A 16619-nucleotide genomic window follows, 5' to 3' on the forward strand; every position below is an offset into this window, starting at 1 on the left:
ATGTGTTGTAAATCCTACCTCTGTAATGTTGATAAGGCAGGATTAGAGGCAGTTATGTTAATGTGGCAGGACTCAATCTACAAGATTAGGTTGTATCTTGAGTCTGTCTCTTGAGAAGCAAAAGAGAGAAGGGAACAGAGAGAAGGGGGGCCTCATATCACCAAGAACTTAGTGCCAGGATCAGAGTATGTCCTTTGGAGGGAGCTCCCTGTTCTGAGAAGCTCTTAGACCAGGGGAAGATTGATGACAAGGAGTTTCCCCCAGAGCTGACAGAGAAAGCCTTCCCCTGTAGCTGGTGCCCCGAATTTGGACTTCTAGAGTACTAGACTGTGAGAGAATAGACTTCTGTCTGTTAAAGCCATCTACTTGTGGATTTCTGTTATAGCAACACTAGATAACTAAGATACCATCAGATTGTTTTTTTCTGTGTGTAAAACTTTTCTTGAGTTGTTATAACAGCAGTCTCATACGGTATTTGTCCTTTTGTGATAGACTTACTTCACTCAGCATAATGCCCTCCAGATTCATCCATGTCGTGCAGCATTTCAAGGATTCATTGTTGTTTTTTTTATTGTTGGGTAGTATCCCATTTTCTGTGTGTACCATAATTTGCTTCTCCATTCATCTGTTGATGGGCACTTCGGTTGCTTCCATCTTTTTGCACTGTTGTGAATAATGCTGCATCAAGCATGGGTGTGCATATGTCTGTTCTTATAATGGTTCTCCTTTCTCTAGGATATATTCTCAGGAGTGGGATTGCTGGATCATATGGTGTTTCTATTTCTAACTTTTTAAGGAGGTGCTATATTGTTTTCCATAGTGGTTGTACTGTTTTACATTCCAGCCAGCAGTGCAATAAGAGTTCCTATCTCCCCACAACCTGTTCTACATTTGTTGTTTTCTGTTTCTTTTTAATTAGTGCTGGTAATGTCAGGGTGAAATGGTATCCCATTGTAGTTTTGATTTGCATTTCTCTAGTGGCTAATGATCACGAACATTGCCTCATGTGTCTGTTAGCCTCCTGAATGTCTTCTTTGGTGAAGTGTGTGTTCATATCCTTTGCCTACTTTTTTTTTTTCTTAATAGTACTTCAGATGAAGGTTTACAGAGCAAACTAGTTTCTCATTAAACAGTTAATAAACATATTGTTTTGTGACATTGGATGCCAACCCCACGACAAGTCAACTCTCTCCCCTTCTCGACCGTGGGTTCTGCATTACCAGCTTTCCTGTCCCCACCTGCCTTCTCGTCCTTGCCCCTGGGCTGGTGTGCCCATTTAGTGCCGTTTTGTTTTATGGGCCTCAGGAGTGACTTCATTACTGAGGTATAAGGGCATCCACAGACCATACTCTTGGGATTTCTTCAGTCTCTTTCAGACTGGTAAGCCTGGTCTTTTTTGTGTGTGTGTGTGAGTTAGACTCTTGTTCTACATCTTTCTCCAGCTCTGTTCAGGACCTTGTATTGTGATCCCTGTCAGAGCAGTCAGTGGTAGTAGCCAGGCACCATCTAGTTGTGCTGAATTCAATCTGGTGGAGGCTGTGGTAGTTGTGGTCCATTAGTCCTTTGGACTAATCTTTTCCTTGTGTCTTTGGTTTTCTTCATTCTCCCTTGCACCAGACTGGGTGAGACCAGTGGAGTATCTTAGATGGCAAGCTTTTAAGACCCCAGACACTACTCACCAAAGTAGGATGTAGAACATTTTCTTTATAAACTATGTTATGCCAGTTGAGCTAGATGTCCCCTGAGACCATGGTCCCCACAGCCCTCAGCCCACTAATTTCGTCTTTCAGGGAGTTTGGATGTGTCTATGGAGCTTCCATGACATTGCCTTGGACAAGTTGTGCTGGCCTCCCTAGTACTGTGTACTGTCTTACCCTCCACCAGAGTTAGCACTTATCTGTTGGTCTGTTTAGTGTTTTTCCCTCCCACCCCTCCCCTCCCTCCTAACCATCAAAGATTGTTTTTTTGTGTGTGTAAACCTTTTCAGGAGGTTTTCTTGGCTGTAATTTTAATGGCTTGGCTGTAACCTTAATGGAAGCGGATCATCAGTCCTTTTCTTCCTAGATAACATTGGGTGGGTGGGTTCAAACCACCAATCTTTAGGTTAGCCGTTCAGTGCAAACTATGCCGCCTAGGGAACTTCATTTTCCCTAGGAATAAAACAAAACAGTGGCCATCGAATGGACTCCTAAATTATGGCGACCCCATGTGTGTCAGTAGAATGATGCTTCATGGGGTTTTCAGTGACTGGTTTTTCAGAAGTAGATCATCAAACCTTTCTTGCAAGGAGCCTCTGAGTAGACTCCAGCTTCCAATCCTGCGATTAGCAGCTGATAGCGTTAACCGTTTGCACCATCCGGGGACTCAGGAACGTTAACAAAAACAACCCAAGAAACTTCAAAGAGTAAAAGACAAAAAAAAAAAGGATAGTTTATATTCATATTTGTGTGTGTGTGTGCGTGTGTGTGTAGCAAAAGCCAGAATCTGTAAGGCAGAAACCTGTCGAAGGAAGAATCAAAAGTAAAACGAGGTAGGATTTTTAATAGAGAGCACAAGTAATCACCCTGTCAACAGCGTAAAACTTGCAACACCTTGCAAATGAAGGCAATCTCACTGAGTTCTGGCTCTCACAGGTTTATAAGTCAGGCTGGTAACATGGGGCCCAAAGCCCTGTCATAAGAAACCCAAAGTGTGTTTTGTAAATGCCTTGGCGTCCCTTTTCTTCCAGCCTCTGCTTAAACATTGCTCATTTCAAAAGAGCAGGCTTGCTTGCGTTTCTAGTCAACTCACCCTCACACCCACATGCAGAATCCAAGGTAACAGTCCAGAGGCAGCTCCTTCCTTCTCCAGCTTCCCCTTTCCCCAGCACGTCACATCTGGGAATCTAGGTAAGGACCACATGCTCTTTCTGCCAAATTCGTGCCCCCAGACCCTCAGTTTCCTGCCACTTGTTTTAAATTAGCCAGTAGCCCTTAAGCCCACAAAATAGAGTGTACTCTGCCCCCCCTGCCCTGATCCCATTAAAGGCTGAATCCAGGTCTGTTTGTGCTCTCTTTGATTCTCTCTTTGGACACTCATATGAACTTTGTGTGTGGGCCTAGAGTTTGTTTCCGTTCAGGACCTGTGAGTTTTGGTTGTTGAATGTTAAAGCGTGGCTTTGTATCCAAAGAAACCTCCACCTAATTTCCATAGAGGTGGTTTCACCAGCAGACCCACTGTGGGTGGCCGTGTGTTTCCTCTTGCTCTTGCAATGGGCTGTCATTTAATCTATTCATTTTTGTCTGATATTAGTACAGACCCCAGCTCTCTGATCACATGGTCGGTCTTTCTGGCATGACCAGCTTCCTCTCTGTGTCACCTCTTTAGTGTAAACTATCAGGTGTGGATCAAGGGACCACCATGAATCACAAAGACTGACTTGTTGTTGTTGTTAGGTGCCGTCGAGTCGGTTTCAACTCATAGCGACCCTATGCACAACAGAACGAAACACTGCCTGGTCCTGCGCCATCCTTTCAGTCGTTGTTATGCTTGAGCTCATTGTTGCAGCCACTGTCAATCCACCTCGTTGAGGGTTCTTCCTCTTTTCCGCTGACCCTGTACTCTGCCAAGCATGATGTCCTTCTCCAGGGACTGATCCCTCCTGACAACATGTCCAAAGTATGTAAGATGCAGTCTCGCCATCCTTGCCTCTAAGGAGCATTCTGGCCGCACTTCTTCCAAGACAGATTTGTTCGTTCTTTTGGCAGTCCGTGGTATATTCAATATTCTTCGCCAACACCACAATTCAAAGGCGTCAACTCCTCTTTGGTCTTCCTTATTCATTGTCCAGCTTTCACACGCATATGATGCGATTGAAAATACCATGGCTTGGGTCAGGCGCACCTTAGTCTTCAGGGTGATGTCTTTGCTCTTCAACGCTTTGAAGAGGTCCTTTGCAGCAGATTTACCCAACGCAAACGCGTCTTTTTATTTCTTGACTGCTGCTCCCATGGGTGTTGATTGTGGATCCAAGTAAAATGAAATCCTTGACAACTTCAGTCTTTTCTCCATTTATCATGATGTTGCTCATTGGTCCAGTTTTGAGGATTTTTGTTTTCTTTATGTTGAGGTGCAGCCCATACTGAAGGCTGTCTTATCACTCTGGAAATTCCAAGTGTTTAGAGCCAGGACCCGGGACAAAGGCCAGAACTCCCTTTGTCGTTCTTAGTTGCCAGTGAGTCCGTTCTGACTAATGGTGACCCCATGTGTACAGAGTAGAACTGCTGCATAGGATTTTCAAGGTTGTGACCTTTCGGAAGTAGGTCACTATGCCTGTCATCCGAGATGTCTCTCGGTAGGTTCGAACCGCCATCCTCTTGGCTGGTAGTTGAGCACTTAGCTGTGCCACTCAGCAACCACAGACCTCTCTCTAGGTGAGATCAAATTTCTTACTACAGAAGTAGAATTTAAACATGTCCATTGTACTAAAATGCTGAAAAACGTGAACAGAAAATGATGATGAAAATCCAGCCAAAAATTGCATCGCTGAGAGACAATTGCTCTTAATGACACTGTTTAACATGCTGTTCAGTTATACTGTTGGTGTGCGTGCACCATAGGTTTCTGTAGAAGACATTTTATCATTTCATTCATCGGTTTTACGTTTTTTCATCATGGCCTTAAATATTTTTACACTGTCGTGTTAGTAAGGAGCCCTGGTGGTGCAATGCTTACATGCTCAGCTGCTAACTGAAAAGCTGGTGGTTTAACCCACCCAACTGCTCTGTGGGACAAAGAGTTGACAGGCCGCTTCCATAAAGATTAAAGCCTAGAAAACCCTATTGGGCTGTTCTGCTCTGTCATGTGGGGTCGCTAGGAGTCGGAATGGACTGCACCCAACAACAGCACAACATCGTGTTAATACTAGTAAAATAGTAACTTATCGTGTGTATCCATATGTGTGTGCACCTATAATAACCTTTTAAGTAATTCTTCCTTTTTAAATTAATTCAACTTTTCTCAGTTAGGAAACCCTCTGCCAATGTCTTTTTTTTTTTTTTTTAGTTGAACTTTAGATCAAGGTTTCCAGAACAAACTAATTTCTCATCAGTTAGCACATACATTGTTTTATGACATTGGTTAACAACCCCACGACATGTCAACACTCTCCTATCTCAGTCCTAGGTTCCCTATTACTAGCTTTCCTGTTCCCTCCTGCCTTCCATTCCCTGCCCCAAGGCTGGTGCGCCCCTTTAGTCTTGTTTTGTTCCATGGGCCTGTTCAATCTTTGGCTGAAGGGTGAACCTCAAGAGTGGCCTCATTACTTACCTGAAAGGGTGTCCCAGGGCCACACTCTCAGGGTGTCTCCAGTCTCTGTCAGGCCAGCAAGCCTGGTCTTTCTTTCTGAGTTAGAATTTTGTCCTACATTTTTCTCCTGCTCTGTCCAGGACCCCCTGTTGTGATCCCTGTCAGAGCCATCAGTGGTGGTAGCTGGGCACCATCTAGTTGTACTCAACTCAGTCTGCTGGAGGCCATGGCAGATGTGGTCGATTAGTCCTTTGGACTAATCTTTATCTTGTGCCTTTAGTTTTCTTCATTCTCCCTTGCTCCTGAAGGGGTGAGACCAGTGGAATATCCTAGATGGCCGCTCACAGACTTTTAAGACCCCAGACGCTACTCACCAAAATAGAATGTAGAATATTTTCTTTATAACTCTGTTATGCCATTTGAGCTAGATGTACCCTGAGACCATGGTCCCCACAACCCTCAGCCCAGCAATTTGGTCCCTCAGGGAGTTGGATGTGTACTGTCTTACCCTTCACCAAAGTTACCGCTTATCTTTTGTCTATTAAGTGTTTTTCCATCCCCATCCCTCCCCTCCCTCATAACCATCAAATCTTGTTTCTTTTTGTATGTAAACCTTTTCATGAGTTTTTACAGTAGTGGTCTCATACAGTATTTGTCCTTTTGTGACTGACTTAGTTCACTCAGTGTAATGCCCTCTCGATGAGATGCTTCACAAATTGAGCTAACGTTTTCTTTGTTCCTCTTACTCTCCTGTGCTGAGTTCCTTTTGTTTGTGGATTTCTTTTTCATTTATTTTGTTTTTATTGAGACTTTAGGTTTTCTTCTTTATTTTGATGAGTAGGTTTGTTAACTTTCTTTGTGGTTACCTTGAAATTTACCCTTATTTTCCTAGGTTTGATCCAGTCTATTATTAATTGGTATCTCCTTACCATCCTCTCCGTTAGAAAATTCTATACCCGTACCATTTATTCCCTCTTTTATTGTTTTGACCTTGTTGTCATTTACAGATTAACCTCTCTGGTTCTCTGTTGCAAGTGTTTTGGTTTTGGATAGTCCTTGAGAGTCCATTTCCTAGGTTGCTATCTGGCTGGTGCAGTCTTGCATCCTAGATTCAGGCTGTGATTTGATGTTTTTGCTCTCAGACCGAAGGACTCCCTTTAATAATTCTTGTAAGTATGGTTTGGTTTTTACATATTCCCTTAATTTCTGTTTATCTGGAAATTACCTAATTTCACCATCATATTTGAATGAAAATTTTGCAGGATATATGATTCTTGGTTGGCAATTTTTTTCTTTCAAGGTTTTATATATGTCATCCCATTGCCTTCTTGCCTGCATGGTTTCTGCCAAATGGTCAGAGTTTAGTCTTGTTTCCCCTGTGTATGTGACTTTTTGTTTTTCTTAGGCTGCTCACAGGATTTTTTCTTTGTCTTTGGTTTTAGCAAGTGTGATTATGTTATGCCTTGGTGTTTTTCTTTTGGGGTCTATCCTATGTGCGGTCCGTTGAGCTTCTTGGATAAAAAAAGCTTTTTATCATTCATGATATTAGGGAAGTTTTCTGTCAGCAATTCTTCAATGATACTCTCTGTGTTTCCTGTTCTCTCCCTGTTCTGGAACTCTGATCACCCGCAGATTTTTGCTTTTGATTGTATCCCACATAATTCTCAAGGTTTCTTCATTTTTCTTTCTGATTTTTCCTCAAATACTATTTTTGTTCAGTTTTGCTGATTCTGTTTTCCATCATTTAAGACTTGCTCCTCAGAACTTCTATGACACTGTCCATTTCTGAAATCTTGTTGTTTATGTTTTGGATTTTTAATTGTTTTTGTATGATTTCTAGTTGTGAATTTATTTTGGCATTTTGTTCCTTTATTCCTTTTCGGAATTGTTCCATTTTTTTGGTCTGTATTTTCCATGAATTTGTCTGCCTTTTCCAAAAATTTGTATATCGTTTCCTCATTTTTGTCTGCTTTTTGCTGCAACTCTTGGGTTGTTCTAGATATTAGAGATTTGGATTCCCTGTCAGCTAGTTCTAGTGCCTTTTCTTCTACTGGAAAGTCATCTGGTGTTTTATTTTAGATCCCTACTGGACCCATCCTGTCCTGTTTTTTTAATATGTTTTGATATTGTTTGCTGTCTTTGGGACATTCAGTAGTTATTTTCTTCTTGATTGTAGATTTGTTTGTTTCGTTCTGCTTTTTTTGTTTTATTTGGTTATATCTGAGCAGGCGGGCTGTGTGTTCTTGGTTGTTTGCTCATCTGTAGTCACAATACTTTTCACCTTGTCCAATGGGCAGGGCCAGTCATTCAGCTATGGTGCAGCAGGGCAGGTCCAGTTGAAGGGGAGGGGCTGGGATGGGTTGTTTGTGACATGCACTAGGGCTGACAGGGAGGACCAGGAATCAGTGCTGGGCAGGTTCCAGTAGGTGGTGCCTGTGTCCTCAGGGGTGTGATGTTCAGGGCATGGTGCAGGGAGGAGGTGGGTGGTTGTAATGTGTGGAGCAAATAGGCGTATGGGACAGAGGAAAGAGAGGAGAGAAAAACAGGAGCCAAAAACAAACAAGCAAAGAAAGAAGGAGAAAAAAAAAAAAAAAAGAGTGCCAAGGGAGCTTGCTGTCGGAGTGGAGAGATGAGAAACCGAGAAGTAGAGAAAAGGAAAAAGGAAGAAAGAAAAAGGGAAAAGGAAAGAAAAAGGTAACTATATAAAAATTTGGGGAAAAAAAGGAAAAGCCCCCAGGAGTCCCGGAGTCCCACTGGTGGGGCTGCTAAGACCAGGGAAGTGACACCCTGCATGCACAGTATAGCCTTTCTAGAGGGGGTATAGATGTCACACAGCACCAGCTGTTCAGGAGACAGGAAAAAGATAAGTGTAGAGAGATGAGAACTGATAAATGAAGACAAGACAGAAAGGGAAAAAGAGAGAAAAGAAAGAAGGAGAAAAAAGAGATGCCCCCAAGGATCCCACCTATGCTGCTACACAGATTGGGGGAGTGGCTCACAAGCCGTGTAGTGCAGACCAGCTAGAAGGGGCTCCCAAGCTGTGAAAAGAAAAAGAAAACAAACAAAACAAATCAAACTAGAATGAAGGAAAACAAGGGGAAAAAAAGTCCCAGAGATCCCACCGGCATGCTGTCGCAAGCCGAGGGAGTGGTTCCCCAGTTGAATGTGGCCTCACAGCCTTTCAAGAAGAAGCAAAGATGGTACATGGAGCCGTGTGTGTTTCAGAGAAAGGAGGGGGAAGTGGTAGGCACAGAAGAAACCAAGAGAAACAGAAAGAACCAACACCAGCTCAGGGGCCTGGCCAGTGCGGGCAGGGTGAATCCAAGCAGCCTGAGGCCAAAGCAGTTGCCTCCTGGCTGAGAGACTGTGGCTGGCGGTAAGCAGAGGAGGTCAGAGAGGGGAGAAGAAGGCAGGGGCTGGGAAAGTGTATATCACTCGTTACCGGTGCTCTGTCTCCTGCTGGGAACTTTGTGAAGCTGCTTTCTTGTACTCCCTGTCCATTGATCTCTGACGTGGGTGGGGTGAATGCAAGCAGCACAGATGCTGCACTTCCCAGCCGGCCAGTCCACAGCAGCCAGCCGGGAAACTTGGAGGAAGAGCAGTGGGGAGAGAACCAGGAGTGGGAAAGCACGTATTGCTGATTACTGGGTGTTCTGTCTCCTGCTGGGAGTTCCACGAAGCTGCTTTCCCATGCTCCCTGTCTGTTTAGCCCTGACTGGAGTCCAAGATGGCAGATCCGTGCTGTGTTGGCTGATGGGGCCCTCCACACATATCTCTCCTCACTCTCTGTCCTCTGTCAGTTTCTTATTCCATTCGGTCCTTGGCTGAGTTCTCTGTCTCTTCATTTGGCACTTCAGGTTTCAGGAATGACTTTTGCCTGTGTTTTACTTAAATTTTCAGGTCTTTGCTGTGGAGGGATGATGTGCTTCTGTCTATGGTGCCATATTGGCCAGAAGTGTCTGCCAATGTCCTTTTAATGGTGTATATTTTACTCGACTTTTTAATTCTTTGGGTCAGTTCTAGAACCCAACCACACAGTTTTGTTTCTCTCTCAAGTTAGATCATTTCTGTTATGATCACAAGGTTAGATCCCGACCTTTCTTTGCAGCCTCTTATTGACTCTTTGTCATCCCTAATAGAATGAATCATTTCTTGTTCATTTGAGAAATTATACGTTACTTGGTGGATAGAACATAGTATTTATCACTTGGTTAAAGACAACCAATTCTTGAATTGTTTTTTTCATTTGCGTATTTCTTTTGTCACCCACCCAAATATAAAATCCATAGGGGATCTCATACCCTCAATACCCCTGTCTTAGTTATATTGTGCTGCTGTGACAGAAATACCACAAGTGGACGGCTTTAACAAACAGATTTATTCTCTCAGTCTAGGAGGCTACAAGTCTGAATTCAGGGTGTCAACTCTAGGGGAAGGCTTTCTCTCTCCACTGGCTCTGGGGGAAGGTCCTTGTCATCAATCTTCCCCTTGACCAGAATGCTTCTCAGCATGGAGAGCCAGGGTTCAAAGGACATGTTCTGCTCCTGACAGTACTTTCTTGGTAGTATGAGGTCCCTGAGTCTCTATGGTTGCTTCTCTCTTTTATACCTCGAAAGAGATTGACTTAAGACACTGCCTAATCTTGTAGAATGAGTACTGCCTCATTAACATAACCACCTCTAACCCTGCCTTATTAACATCAAGATTTACAACACATGGGAAACTCACATCAGATGACAAAATGGTGGCCATTCACACAGTACTGGGAATCATGGCATGGCCAAGGTGACACACATTTTTGGATGACACAATTGAATCCATAACAACCCCTTAAGCAATAACTCCCCACGTTCCCCTTCCCAGAGTCCCTGGTAGCAACTAATAAACTTTGGTGTATATGCTTTAATTATAGATTAAAATTAAAAAAAAAAAAAAACGTTGCCATTGAACCAGTTACGACTCATAGCAGCTTTATACAACAGGGTCGAACTGCCCTGTAGGGTTTCCAAGGAGTGGCTGATGGATTTGAACTGCCAGCCTTTTGGTTAGCAGCCGAGCTCTTAACCACTGTGCCACCAGGGCTCCATAGATTAAAATTAGGGATATATAACTTGCTCAGAATTATCTTACGTGGACCCATCCATACACTTAATCAAAACTGATTCATATACCTCTTGTCTCCCCTCATATTATGTGAAATAATAACTACCCCCTAACCACGAACACCAGACTATGGACCTTTGGTGAAATATGTTTTTCATGTTAACTACCATTGATATACAAGGATTTGTCCATAAATTTCCCCCAGAAGGACTGGTGCCTTATTTATCTAGTGCTGCTATAACAGAAATAACACAAGTAGATGGCTTTAACAAATTTATTTTCTCATACTTTAGGAGGCTAAAAGTTTGAACCCGGAGCGCTGGCTCTAGGGGAAGGCTTTCTCTCTCTGTGGGCTCTGGAGGAAGTTCTTTGTCTCTTCAGCTTCTGCTTCCCTATTCCTTGGGGATCTCCATGTATCTTAGCATCTGTCTTACCCCATCTCCACTTCTCTCGCTCGCTTGCTTTTTTAATCTCTTTTACATCTCAAAAGAAATTGATTTAAACACACCCTACACTAATCCTGTCCATTAATTTCACAAACACTACCCAATCCCAAATGGGATCATAGAGGTTAGGATTTACAACACGTATCTTTGGGGGACTTGATTCAACCCATAACAAGTAGGTATACTTGTATCCTGCTGAGAGGGCTTTGTAAAGGAGCTTAATGTTGGACAAGCTGTAGGAACATGGTTTACCTGGGTGAGGTAGGGGAAGTCAGGACCTGTCCTTGGATGTCTTTGCATTTTCCATTGTGAGTCTCTTGAGGGCCCTTGCCTTTCCTGACTAAGTTTCTGTTCCTTTCTTTCTGGAAATGATTGAGGCTTTGTTGATTCGGTGCTGAAGAGCTTCATAGTGTGGCATCTGGACTTTGACCTTCCCATTTCTTCAAATGATCTGCCCTGACTTGGTGGTGGTTCCAGAACTTGACTGTGCATCAGACCTGTGGCCAGCATTTCAAACACCCAGTGTCCTGGCTGCTCCCCTGTGCTTTTGATTTAGTAGTTCACAGAAGAGGGCTTAGAGGTCTGCACCTTTAAAATGATCCCTAAGCATTTAGAAGGAAGAGGGCAGTGGTTCCTTTAAAACAGAAATAAAAATATTGTGATAAAATGTATATAACTAAAATTTTGCCATTTTAGCCATTTTAAGTGTACAATTCAGTGACATTAAATACATTAGCAATGTTGTTCAACTAACGCCACCATCTCATTCCAAAACTTTTTCATCGTTCTAAATAGAAACTCAGTATCCCTTAAGTGGTATCTCCCAATTCCCCCTCCTGAATATCTGGTAGCAAAACCCAAAACCAAACCTGTTGCCATCGAGTGGATTCTGACTCAAACTGACCCTACAGGACAGAGTAGAACTGCCCCAGTGGAGTTTCCAAGGAGTGGCTGGTGGATTCGAACTGCCGACCTTTTGGTTAGCAGCCGACCTGTTAACCACTGTGCCGGTCCCCGTAACCCTAATCAACTTTGGTCTCTGTGCTTCTGCCTATCCAGCTTATAAGTTACACAGTATTTGTCCTATCGTGTCTCACTGATCTCATGTAGCGTAATGTTTCAAGGTTCATCCATGTCGAAGCGTGAACAAAACTTCTCTTTTATGAGTGAATACTATTTCACGTTTCTTTAATCCCTTCGTCTGCTGATGGACCCTTGAGTTGTCACCACCTCGTGGCTGTGGTGGATGATGTCGCAGCGAGCACTGGTACACAAGTACTTTCTGGAATCCCTGCTTTCAAGTCTTTTGTTTTGTTGTTAGGTGCTGTGGGGTCAGTTCCAACTCATAACAACACTGTGTACAACAGAACCAAACACTGCCCAGTCCTGCGCCATCCTCACAATCATGGCTGTGCTTGAGCCCATCATTGCAGCCACTGTGTCAGTCCATCTCGTTGAGAGTTGACTCTCTGCTAAGCATGACGGCCTTCTCCAGGGACTGGTTCCTCCTGATAACAAGTCCGAAGTATGTGAGACAAAGTCTTGCCGTCCTTACTTCTAATGAGCATTCTGGCTGTACTTCTTCCAGGACAGACCTCTTCATTCTGGCAGTCCGTGGTATGTTCTATATTCTTCCCCAACACAGTAATTCAAAGGCTCAATTCTTTGGTTTTCCTTGTTCACTGTCCAGCTTTCACATGCATATGAGGCAACTGAAAATACTATAGCTTAGATTAGGTGCACCTTAGTCCTTAAAGTGATACCTTTGCTTTTTAACACTTCATAGAGGTCTTTTGCAATAGATTCGCCCAATGCAGTGCATCATTTGATTTTCCCCTTTTTATTTTATTTTTTTTTTGTGCTTTAAGTGAAAGTTTACAGAGGAAATTAGTTTTTCATTAAGCATTAATACACAAATTGTTCTCTGACATTGGTTGCCAACCCCGTGATGTGTCAATACTCTCCCCTTCTCCACTCTGGGTTCCCCATTTCCATTCATCCAGTTTTCCTGTCCCTTCCTGCCTTCTCGTCTTTTCTTTTGGGCTGGTGTGCCCCATTTAGTCTTGTATACATGCCAGAACCATGAAGCACATTCCTCACATATGTTATTATTTATTTTATAAAACCTTTATTTTATTAAAAAAAATTTTTTTTTTTTTTTTTTAATTATGTTATAGACCTCTTTAATCTTTGGCTGAAGGTTGAACTTCAGGAGTGACTTCGGTTCTAAGTTAAAAGGGTGTGCGGGGCCATACTCACGGGGTTTCTCCAGTGTGTCAGACCAGTAAGTCTGGTCTTCATTTGATTGCTTGATTGCTGCTTCCATAAGCATTAATTGTGGAACCAAGTAAAATGGAATCCTGACACCTTCAATGTTTGCTCCATTTATCATGATGTTGCTTATTAATCTGGTTGTTAGGATTTTTGTTTTCTTTGTATTCAGGTATAATCCATACTGAAGGCTGTGGTCTTTGATCTTAATCAGTGAGTGCTTCAAGTCCTTTTCACTTTCAGCAGGCAAGGCTGTGTCATTTGCATAACACAGGTTGTTAATGCCTCTTCCTCCAATCCTGGTGCCACATTCTTCATATAGTCCAGCTTCTTGAGTTACCTGCTCAGCATACAGACTGAAATAAGTATGGTGAAAGGATACAGCACTGACACACAGCTTTCCTGATTTTAAACCATGCGTATCCCCTTGTTCTGTTCAAATGACTGCCTATGGTCTATGTACAGGCTCCTCATGAATACAATTAAGTGTCCTGGAATTCCCATTCTTTGCAATGTTATCCATAATTTGTTATGATCCACACAGTCCAATGCCTTTGCATAGTCAGTAAAACACAGGTAAACATTTTTTATTTTTATTGAGCTTTAGTGAAAGTTTACAAATCAAGTTAGTCTCTCACACATAAACCCATATACACCTTGCTACACACTCCCAATTACTCTCCCCCTAATAAGACAGCTTGCTCTCTCCCTCCACTCTCTCTTTTGGTGTCCATTTCGCCGGCTTCTAACCCCCTCCACCCTCTCATCTCCCCTCCAGGCAGGAGATGCCAACATAGTCTCAAGTGTCCACCTGATCCAAGAAGCTCACTCCTCACCAGCATCCCTCTCCAACCCATTGTCCAGTCCAATCCATATCTGAAGAGTTGGCTTCGGGAATGGTTCCTGTCCTGGGCCAACAGAGGGTCTGGGGGCCATGAGCACCGGGGTCCTTCCAGTCTCAGACCATTAAGCCTGGTCTTACGAGAATTTGGGCTCTGCATCCCACCGCTCTCCTGTTCCCTCAGGGGTTCTCTCCCTCAGGGCAGTCATCAGTTGTAGCCGGGCACCATCTAGTTCTTCTGGTCGCAGGATGATGTAGGCTCTGTTTCATGTGGCCCTTTCTGTCTCTTGGGCTCATAATTGCCTTGTGTCCTTGGTGTTCATTCTCCTTTGATCCAGGTGGGTTGAGACCAATTGATGCATCCTAGATGGCTGCTTGCTACCGTTTAAGACCCCAGATGCCACTCTTCAATGTGGGATGCAGAATGTTTTCTTAACAGATTTTACTACGCCAATTGACTTAGATGTCCCCTGGAACCATGGTCCCCAGACCCCTGCCCCTGCTATTCTGGCCTTTGAAGCATTCAGTTTATTCAGGAAACTTCTTTGCTTTTGGTTTAGTCCAGTTGTGCTGACCTCACCTGTATTGTGTGCTCTTTCCCTTCACCTAAAGTAGTTCTTATCTACTGTCTAATTAGTGAATGCCCCTCTCCCACCCTCCCTCCCTCCCCCTTCTCGTAACCACAAAAGAATGTTTTCTTCTCAGTTTAAACTATTTCTCAAGTTCTTATAATAGTAGTCTTATACAATATTTGTCCTTTTGCAACTGACTAATTTCACTCAGCATCATGCCTTCCAGATTCCTCCATGTTATAAATGTTTCACAGATTCATCACTGTTCTTTATCGATGCGTAGTATTCCATTGTGTGAGTATACCATAATTTATTTATCCATTCATCCATAGACGGGCACCTTGGTTGCTTACATCTTTTTGCTATTGTAAACAGTGCTGCAATAAACATGGGTGTGCATATATCTGTTAGTGTAAAGGCTCTTATTTCTCTAGGATATATTCCAGGGAGTGGGATTGCTGGATTGTATGGTAGTTCTATTTCTAGCTTTTTAAGCAAGTGCCAAATCGATTTCCAGAGTGGCTGGCTGTACCATTTTACATTCCCACCAGTCGTGTATAAGTGTTCCAATCTCTCCACAGCCTCTCCAACATTTATTATTTTGTGTTTTTTGGATTAATGCCAGCCTTGCTGGAGTGAGATGAAATCTCCTTGTAGTTTTGATCTGCATTTCTCTAATGGCTAATGATCGTGAACATTTCCTCATGTATCTGTTAGATGTCTGAATGTCTTCTTTAGTGAAGTGTCTATTCATATCTTTTGCCCATTTTTTTATTGGTTATTTGTCTTTTTGTAGTTGAGTTTTTGCAGTATCATGTAGATTTTAGAGATCAGGCACTGATCAGAAATGTCATAGCTAAAAACTTTTTCCCAGTCTGTAGGTAGTCTTTTTATTCTTTGGTGAAGTCTTTGGATGAGCATAGGTGTTTGATTTTTAGGAGCTCCCAGTTATCTATTTTTTCTTCTGCATTTGTTATAATGTTTTGTATACTGTTTATGCCATGTATTAGGGCTCCTAATACACTTTGTTCTTCCTTTTCAATAATGCCTTATTTATCCGGGGCCTCTTTCCCGTCCATATGAAGTTGGTGATTTGTTTCTCCACCTCATTAAAGAATGTCGTTGGGATTTGGATCGGAATTGCATTAAATGTATAGATCGCTTTTGGTAGAATAGACATTTTTATAATGTTAAGTCTTCCTATCCAAGGGCAAGGTATGTTTTTCCACTTATGTAAGCCTCTTTTGGTTTTTTGCAGAAGTGTACTGTAGTTTTCTTTGTATAAGTCTTTTACATCTCTGGTGAGATTTATTCCTAAGTATTTTATCTTCTTGAGGGCTACTGTAAATGGCATTGATTTGGTGATTTCCTCTTCGATGTTCTTTTTTGTTGGTGTAGAGGAATCCCACTGATTTTTGTATGTTTATCTTGTATCCCGATACTCTGCTGAACTCTTCTATTAGTTTCAGTAGTTTTCTGGAGCATTCCTTAGGGTTTTCTGTGTATAAGATCATGTCATCTGCAAAGAGATACTTTTACTTCTTCCTTGCCCATCTTTTTTTTTTTTTTTTATTTCTTTATCTAGCCTAATTGCTCTGGCTAGGACCTCCAATACAGTGTTGAATAACAGCGGTGATAAAGGGCATCCTTGTCTGGTTCCCGATCTCAGTGGGAATGCTTTCAGGCTCCCCCCATTTAGGGTGATGTTGGCTGTTGGCTTTGCAAAAATGCTCTTTATCATGTTGAGGAATTTTCCTTCTATTCCTATTTTGCTGAGAGTTTTTATCATGAATGGTTGTGGAGCTTTGTCAAATGCCTTTTCTGCATCAATTGATAAAATCATGTGATTCTTTTGTTTTATTTATGTGGTGGATCACATTAATTGTTTTTCTAATGTTGAACTATCCCTGTATACCTGGTATGAATCCCACTTGGTCATGGTGAGTTATTTTTTTGATATGTTGTTGAATTCTATTGGCTAGAATTTCGTTGAGGATTTTTGCATCTACGTTCATGAGGGATATAAGTCTATAATTTTCTTTTCTTGTGGTGTCTTTACCTGGTTTTGGTATCAGGGATATGGTGGCTTCATAGAATGAG

At 42.5% G+C, this 16619-nt stretch overlaps 1 protein-coding gene across 10 annotated transcripts in view; it reads left to right on the plus strand.

Annotated features, from left to right (window-relative positions):
* LOC126058050 (zinc finger protein 699-like) overlaps positions 1-16619 on the plus strand; it is a 546539-nt gene that overhangs the window by 497360 nt on the left and 32560 nt on the right. Inside the window, exon 1 of one of the 10 annotated variants that reach the window (XM_049853042.1) lies at positions 10455-12452. The exons of the other annotated variants lie outside the window; for them this stretch is intronic. The gene's annotated coding sequence lies outside the window, so the exon portion shown is untranslated. Of the gene's footprint in view, positions 1-10454; positions 12453-16619 lie in introns of those variants that run through there. 10 annotated transcript variants of the gene reach the window in all.

This window comes from Elephas maximus, chromosome 14 (genome assembly GCF_024166365.1).
Source record: "Elephas maximus indicus isolate mEleMax1 chromosome 14, mEleMax1 primary haplotype, whole genome shotgun sequence".
NCBI lineage: Eukaryota > Metazoa > Chordata > Mammalia > Proboscidea > Elephantidae > Elephas > Elephas maximus.